Source organism: Sarcophilus harrisii, chromosome 3 (genome assembly GCF_902635505.1).
Source record: "Sarcophilus harrisii chromosome 3, mSarHar1.11, whole genome shotgun sequence".
Classification (NCBI taxonomy): Eukaryota; Metazoa; Chordata; class Mammalia; order Dasyuromorphia; family Dasyuridae; genus Sarcophilus; species Sarcophilus harrisii.
This window is the reverse complement of record NC_045428.1, coordinates 470,520,541-470,529,479: the sequence shown is the minus strand read 5'-3', so window position 1 is coordinate 470,529,479 and position 8,939 is coordinate 470,520,541. Positions and strand designations below refer to the sequence as shown.

Sequence of the window (8,939 nt, the reverse complement as noted above, 5' to 3'; positions counted from 1 at the left end):
AGGGATCCTAAAAAGGGAGAGCTGTGTGACACTAATGGGACCCATACGTTTAATACTAAGGAAGAGGCTAAGGGGGGCAAGAAAAAGAAAAGCATAAACTGGGGATATAAGGATGGCAAGAAATACAGAATTAGTAATTTTAACTGTAAATGTGAATGGGATGAACTCTCCCATAAAGTGGAGGCAGATAGCAGACTGGATCAAAAGCCAGAACCATACAAAATGTTGTTTACAGGAAACACATTTAAAGCAGGGAGATACATACAAAGTAAAGGTATAAGGCTGAAGCAGAATCTATTATGAATAGAAAAACTGTTAGCAAATTAACTGTATCAATAACCAAAGTAACAAAATCATATGCTTATCTCAATAGATGCAGGAAAAATATATTTTTATAAAATCCAACACCCATTCCCATTAAAAACATTAGAGAGTATAGGAATAAATGGAGATTTCTTTAAATGATCAGTAGTATCTATTTTAAATAGATACTTTAAATATCTATTTTAAATAGATACTTTGAATATCTATTTTAAATAGATACTTTGAATATCAGTAGCAAAATCTTCAGTAGCATCATATGTAATGGGGACAAACTAGAACCATTCCCAGCAAGATCAGAACTGAAACAAGTCTGCACAGCATCTCCATTACTATTCAATATTGTATTAGAAATGTTAGCTTTGGCAATAAGAGAAGAAAAAGAGACTAAAATATAAAAAGCTAAAAATCTGAGTTGATGCACTGAGGTCAGACAATCGAGCACTTAAGGCTAATAATCAATTGGACAATTGGACAATACTCTATTAGCAAATGCTTGGAAAATGTCCCTTCCCATTATTCTGTGCTGATTCAATCTTTTGGTGTATACAGGGAATTGTGAAAAGGATTGGGGGGGTCAAGTAAGACAAGGCAGGATCACTTTGGCAGTAGAAGTGGAAAAAGGAGGTTGTGGCGATCCTGCCTCCATCCAATTCACTTTTACCCCTAAAGACCAAGGACTTTTGCTTATCCTGACTCCGGCTGATTCTAAGGTATCCAGGGTCCTAACTCATTCTTTCACATTTGGTGCCCAATGTGTGGACCAAGGACCCTAATTTCATTGAAGAAGTCCCCGGTGACCAGGAAATAGGGTGAATATTTTAATAGACAAACAGGGAACTTATTTTGTTAATGGCTAAACTAGTAACCTTTTCTAGATGAAATGGGGCACATATTAGGAAAAGATTCTCCCCCATCTCCAACCCTACCCCTACCCCCAACCTGATGGGGCACTATAAAAAGCATACTTAAGTTGATCCATGGACAAGGCTTAATTGTAACTTGGGAGCAGATCACTAGACTCTTGGGTACATTGGAATGCACATCCCCTTGGTTTTTAAATGAAGAAGAAACAGGGCCAGATAATTGGAAACTAATAGATCAACTATGTGAATACTACAATGATAAAGGTCCTCATTGAATTTCCAAGGAAACATTCTATATATACATTGGCCTTAAAGAATCCTTCAAATTATAGAAAAAAAGAAAAGTTTTAAGAACAGCCAGATGAGGAAGAGTGAGGAAAAAGATGAAGACAAAGAACATATTAATGGCAATATTACGAGGGCACGAGGAATTGTCAGGTTCAAGGGCATGGTGATTCTCATTCTCACAAGACAGTTTCAACCCCAACTAATGAGCAGATTATTGGCATGCCCCCATCAACTCCACCTTCAGGGATGGAGGAGTGAGAGGGGAGGTTTTTTTATACACGGGTCTCCATTAAAGACAGCCCAGCTATTACATAATTGGCAATGGATTCTTGAAGAGAAGGTTTCTGAAGTTCCTCTTAAAGAACCAACTATCTTTACAAATGCATCCAAACATAATATTTGTGCTATATACTCTTGTGACTTAACTAAAAAGAGACTCAGAACTCCTTTTCAGTCCACTCAGCAGAATGAATTGTATGCCATCATTCTAGCTCTTACTTATTATCCAGGAGATATAAAGAGAATATCTGATTCAGCCTGTTCAGTAGGTGTGTACAAAGAATTGCCACAGCCCAAATAAAATTTGTAGCCTGTATTTCTTTAAGAAATTTCAAGAGCAAATGAGAAAATAACCAGGTAAGATTTATATCTTGAATGTCCACTCTCATAGTGAATTTCCAGGTCCTATTTTTGATGGTAATTCAAAGGCAGATAGCCTAACTATGTTGGCCAATACTCCTTTATGACAAGAAGCCCAAGACTCTCATTTTAAATATCATCAGGCTGCTCAAGCTTTACATTTACAATTTGGAATAACAAGAGAGGAAGCTAAGAGCATAGTAAAAGCCTGTATGGCTTGCTTTCCTTTCCAGGCTCCTACATGGCCTCCAGGGAAGAACCCTCATGGTTTGAGACCCAATGAAATTTGGCAAATGGATGTGACCCATTATAAATCTTTTGGTCATCTGTCTTTTATCCATGTTGTGGTAGACATCTTTTCAGGGTTTACTTTTTCAATACCAGTAGCAAAAGAGACAGCCCAAGTGGTCACTGAATTCCTTATACAAGCATTTGCAATTATGGGTGTGCCACAAGCAATAAAAACAGATAATGGACCTGCATATATTTCTAAACATTTTGTACACTTTTGTGCACAGTATAAGATTTTACACACTACTGGCATACCCTTTAATCCTCAAAGACAGGCAATCATAGAGAGGAGGAACAGAGACATCAAGATGCTCCTCCAAAAACAAAAAAAGGGGGAGCCACAGGTAACCCCAGAGAACTTCTAAATCTAGCTCTTTATACTATTAACTTCTTGATTTTTGACAAAGATGCACTGGCTCCGGCAGACAGGTTTTATAACCCACTGGAAGGGCAGTGTCCAGTGCAAGCAGCTTCACTATCTTTAGATAATCGCCAGGTGATGTGGAAAGACCCAGAAAGTGGTGAATGGAAGGGACCAGAAAGGCTAACTGCTTGGGGGAGAGGGTTTGCTTGTATCTCTACAAGTGGGAAAGGAATCAGATGGGTGCCTTCGAGCTGTATTCTTTTTGTCCATCAGAGAGAGATGGAGCAGACCCTTGAAACAAAGGAGAATACCCAAGAAACATTGGGTGCTTCCATTACTGTCTGTGTCCACCACTAAAGAGGATGGAAGTTATGGCATTTGACTCATGGACATCGAAAATTGTTGGACTTCAAAACCCTCAGGAATCATTGGAATCCCTGAGACATGAAAAGATTGTTGTAGGACTTCAAAACTCCCAGGAATCATTGGATTCTCTGAGACATAATATGGCTGTTGTTGGACTTGAAAACCCTCAGGAATCACTGAATTCTCTGAGACATGATAAGACTGTTGCATGACTTCCAAATCTGCAAGAATCATTGGATTCCCTAATACATAAAAAGATTGTTTCAGGACTTCAAAAACTCGTGGGGATCAGTGGGTTCCCTGATATGTAAAGCAATGGACAATAGATTGGTTTTGGACTATCTCTTTGCTGCTGAAGAAGGCGTATGTGTGACTTTTGTTTACATACCCTCCTTCTAGGACTTCTGGAAATCTTTTACAACACTATGTTGATTTATATTGTTTGTTATATCACTACTTGCATGTACAATTCATGTTTGTTATACCACATTGAGCCTGCACTTGCTGTGGAGAGAGTCATAACTAATAGCCTGTGTATTATTGCTATATGCTTGTGTAATACCTCCCATGCTGATGGGTTTGTGCATACCTGTTTCTAATAAGACCCTTCAGCCCAGAAACCCACTAGCAATCCCCATTTCTCTTTGGTGCTTTTCATCTCCCTTCCTGAGATGTCAAGGAGGGCGTGATCCTCTCCTTTTTAGTGTTTTCACCTCCTTCCTGAGAAGTCGGGGGGGCAGGAAATGTGATCATCTCCTTTTGGGGGTTCTCTTCTCCCTGAGAAGTCAGGAAAGGCATGGCTGCCTGTGTTCTAAAACAAAAGAATGCAGGAAATATAAAGGACTGAAATCTCAGTTGATGCACCATGGTCGGACAACTGAGCACTTAAGGCTAATTACCAATTGGACAATACTTTATTAGCATATGCTTGGAAACTGGTCCTTCCCACTATTCTGTGATGGTTCAATTTTTTGGTGTATACAGAGAATTATGGGAAGGATTAAGCAGTGGAGTAAGACAAGCCAGGGTCACTTTGGCAGTAGAAGATGAAAAAGGAGGTTGTGGAGAACCTGCTTACATCCAATTCACTTCTATCCCTAAAATCCAAGAATAAAGACCAAGGACTTTTGCTTATCCTGACTCTGACTGATTCTATGGTATCCTGGGTGCTAACTTGGTCTTCACAAAAGGAATTAGAATAGGTAATGAAGAAACTAAATTATTGCTCTTTGCAAATGATATGGTGGTATATTTAGAGAACCCTAGAGAATCAGCTAAAAACTATTAGAAACAATTCACAATTTTAGCAAATTTTCAGGATACAATATAAATCAACCTAAATAATCAGGATTTTTATATATTACCAACAAAGTCCAACAGCAAAAGATACAAAGAGAAATTCCATTTAAAATAACTGTTAATATTACAAAATATTTGAGAGTCTATCTGCTAAGGCAATATCAAGAACTATATCAACATAATTACAAAATACTTTCCATACAAAGTCAGATCTAATCAACTGGAAAAATGTCAACTGCTCATGGTTCGGCGCAGCAAATATAATTAAATTTCAATACTGCCTAAATTAATCTACTTATTCAGTGCCATACCAATCACAGTCCCAAGAAAATATTTTACAGATCTAGAAAAAAATAAGAACAAAGTTCATCTGGAAGAACAAAACATCAAAATTTACAAGGGAATTAATGAAAACTATGCATATGATAGAGCCTTAGCTGTACCAGGCATAAAACTATAATATAAAACAGCAGTCATCAAAACCAATTGGTATTGGCTAAGAAATAGAGCAGTTGATTGAAAAGAATAGGTTCACAGAAGAAAATAGTCAATTATAGTAATCTAGTGTTTGACAAACCCCAAAACCCCAGCTTTTGGCATAAAAACTCAGTATTTGACAAAAACTGCTGGGAAAATTGGAAACTAGTATGGAAGAAATTAGGCATTGACCCACATTTAACAACATGTACCCAAATAAGGTTGATATGGGTTCATGATATAGACATAAAGAATTATATTATAAACAAATTAGAAGAACATAGGATAGTTTACCTCTCAGTTCTGTGGAGGAGGAAAGAATTTGTGACCAAAGAAGAACTAGAGATCATTATTGATCATAAAATAGATAATTTGATTATACAAGTTAATTTTTTTATACAAACAAAACTAATGCAGACAAGAATTGTAGGAATGTAATAACTGGGAACACCTTTTTCCATTTTAAAATATATGAAGAAGTGACTCAAATTTAGAAGAATTCAATCTATTTTCCAATTGATAAATGGTAAAAATATAAACAGACAATTTTTCAGATGAAGAAATTGAAAACATTTCGAGTGATATAAAAATGTGCTCTAAATTGGTATTGAAAAGAGTAATGCAATTAAGACAGTTCTGAAGTACCAGTAGACACTTCTCAGATTGCATAAAAGTGGATGTGGAAAACCTGGGACAATAATATATTGTTGATGGAATTGTGAACTGATCCAGCCATTCTAGAGAGCAATTTGGAACTATGCCTAATGTGCATACCCTTTGATCCAGCAGTGGGCCTGCATCCCAAAGAGATCTTACAGGAAGTAAACATACGTACATGTGCAAAAATGTTTGTGGCAGCCCTTTTTATAGTGGCAAGAAATTGAAAATGAGTGGATGCCTATCAATTGGAGAGTGGCTGAATAAATTATAGGCATATGAATGCTATGGAATATTGTTGTTGTATAAGAAATGATCAGGAGGATGATTTCAGAGAGGCTTGGATAGACTTACATGAACTGATGATAGATGAAGTGAACAGAACCAGAAGATCATTGTACATGGTAGCAAGAGATTGTATGATTATCAGTTCTGATGGACATGGATCTTTTCAACAATGAGATGATTGAGGCCAGTTCCAATGATCTTGGGATGGAGAAAGCCATCATCACCCAAAGACAGGACTGTTGGAATTGATGTGCTTCACAACATAGCATTTTCATTCTTTCTGTTATTGTTTGCTTGCATTTTATTTCTTTCTCAATTTTTTCTTGTTTGATCTGATTTTTTGTGCAGCAAGATAATTGTAGAAATATGTATGAATACATTAAATTATATATATTTAATATATATGTATATAACATATATAGATATACACACACACAAATATATTACCATGTTTAACATATATGGGATTACTTGCCATCTAGGGAAGGGGATAAGGAGAAGGGGGGAAATTGGAATACAATGTTTTGCAAGAGTTAATGTTGAAAAATTATCCATGCACATATTTTGAAAATAAAAGCTTTATTAAAAGAGACAGACAGACAGACAAGTGGGTTGTTATGTCATGGAAGACTCCATGCCCTCATTGGCAGGGGTTGTCACAACAATGTGTCTCCTTTAACTGGGTGTATTGTAAAGCAGCTTCATCTAGAGAAGGGGCAGCTTACTTTCCTTCTCCACCAACTTGACTTCAGGATGTGTGTCAGTTATTTCCACACATTTGCATCCTCTTCTTCTGCAGGATCTGCAGCACTCCCTGCAGCTGCTTGGATCTGTTGTTTTAGTGGTTTGTCCATTCTGAAAGAGGATTATGATATCAGGCACTTGATGCCATGACTTGCAAGTAAATTGTAGTTAAGTGAAGGAGGTCAGCACAAGGTCACTTGCATCACTTTCCCCTTCAGATCCATCTGTATCCAATAGCAAGGTATAGATTCGGTTGACTTGAGATGACCCTGGATGCAATGGGAGACCCTTGGCTTTTTTAAGCTTAAGTCTTCAACAGGTCTCAGTTTGACTGATGCTGCACCTATAGAGTGATTAATTGTAGGTATCAATTGAGGCAAAGTGTCTCCTGTTTTACTTAGTCCAAAGAACCCTAAATAAATAGATAAATCTGGGAGGGAAAGGCTCTGAGGTATTGGAGGCCAATTCGCTGGCACTGATCCTGCCTCACAATTAGGACTAGAAACATGGGGAAGGTCATCTCATCAATCCTCACATCTTTAAGGATGACTACATTTAAACTCTCTTAGACATGTCCACAGCCAGAAAGGATTTCATGGCTTCCCTCAATAGCACATACCAGTGTGAATAAATTCTGCTTTTTATGAACCCTATGTAGCCCTTGGATGGACCTTTTTGTGTTGACACATTGCTCCCAAGGACTCCAAGAATATGCAGCAAAAGGCACCGGACATGCCTGTCATAGACTTCTTCCAGGAAGGGGTTGGACATTTCTTCTAAAGAATCTGTGGTTCTTGCTGAACTTAAGGCTGTGAGAAGACCTCTACCACATTCCACTTTTCTCTCTGCAGTCACAAAATAACTATTATCTGTGTCTTAGAACACGAGCCATATACATGAACCAGACTCTGATCATTCAAGACAAGTGTCCACATTTCTTTGACATATTTTTACCCCAATAGAGCTGTTGTCTTCCCCATCCTGCAGTGAAGAATTTAATTTTTTGAGGCTGCATCACAACAAAGCTATTACTGAGTTAATGAGAATAGCCAAGCAGAGAATTCTTGAGGCTCAGCATGAAGAATACTTTCATGTCCATAAAGGCAGAGCAAAAGAGGTGGTCTTTGATGCACAAACTTCTGGTTATTTATAAGTTTGAGGAAATTGCTGTCCTAGGAAAGGACAGTGGGGAAAGTATACAATGTGAAGAGCAAATTAAAAAGTCAATTTTATGCAATTTTTAAAATGTCAATTAAGAAAGCCACTAAAAAGAAAATATTGTATGAAGGTATTTCGGGAGATAAGGCTAATGTATTGGCAGTTCTGCAAGATCCTAACAGTGTAGGTTATCACAAAGCTTGGATAGAACATGTTCCTTCAGGCTAGTAATAAGACAAGAAACCTTCTATTGTCAAGTTGCCATCTCTCCAGTTGGAATCTGTAGATGCACATTTCAGTATTTCAACAAAAATTTTTTCAAGAGCTATTAGAAAATATATATTGTATATGTAACATGGGAGTGATACACAGAGATCTCAAGTCCAGGAATATCTTTCATGAAGCCCTGATCATCATAAAAGAATAGGAAGATTTTGACATAGCTTGCACAGAAATCATTCAGAAAGACACAGACTGGACCAACAAAAATGAAAGAGAAGGAAAAATACTGACACAATTCAGTAGTGAGTATTAATCTGTATATTAATCTGTATGTTTCACCATAATAGCTACAAGCATCTGAGTATGTTGTAAATTAGATATGTATAGGTTGGGTGCAATTCTTGTAGAGCTTTTCCAGCCATTTCAAACAGAAATGGAAAGAACAGAAGTTTTGAGAAATTTATTAGATGTTCAGATCCCAGAATCTTTAACCAAAGATGTCTAATGCAAGCCAAATAAATAATTATGAAGAGTAATTGTTCATATCAACTATCTGCTGGACATCTACTAGAAAGTGAATTTTTTTCAAAATCCTGGATATGTGTGTACTTATGTTCAACTTGTGAGTTTAAAATGTAGTGCTTAAAAACAATATTTGATTGTAATAGATTACTATTCATAATGTTTCTCAAACATAAAGAAATTCAGATTAAGAAAGTATTCTTCTGTTTAAGTATGTCTTTGAAAAGAAAATTGGTATATGGAAATTCTTTTCTCCATGGAGTCTCTTCTATAGTCTGGGGATAAAGTTATTAGGTAAGGGCATTTTCCAAAATTGTTTTGGAGGAATTCAAACAGAATGACTTATTTTCGTTTTCTTCCTATTTAAGCATATTTTATTATGTTTTCTTAATGATACTCTCAATTTAATTATTTCATTTCTATTTTTTCCACATTTT

General features: G+C 36.7%; 1 pseudogene; it reads left to right on the top strand.

Moving 5' to 3' along the window:
• The first annotated feature begins 1,548 nt into the window (after window positions 1-1,548).
• On the top strand, window positions 1,549-8,652 carry LOC116422585 (annotated as a pseudogene).
• Window positions 8,653-8,939: the final 287 nt, after the last annotated feature.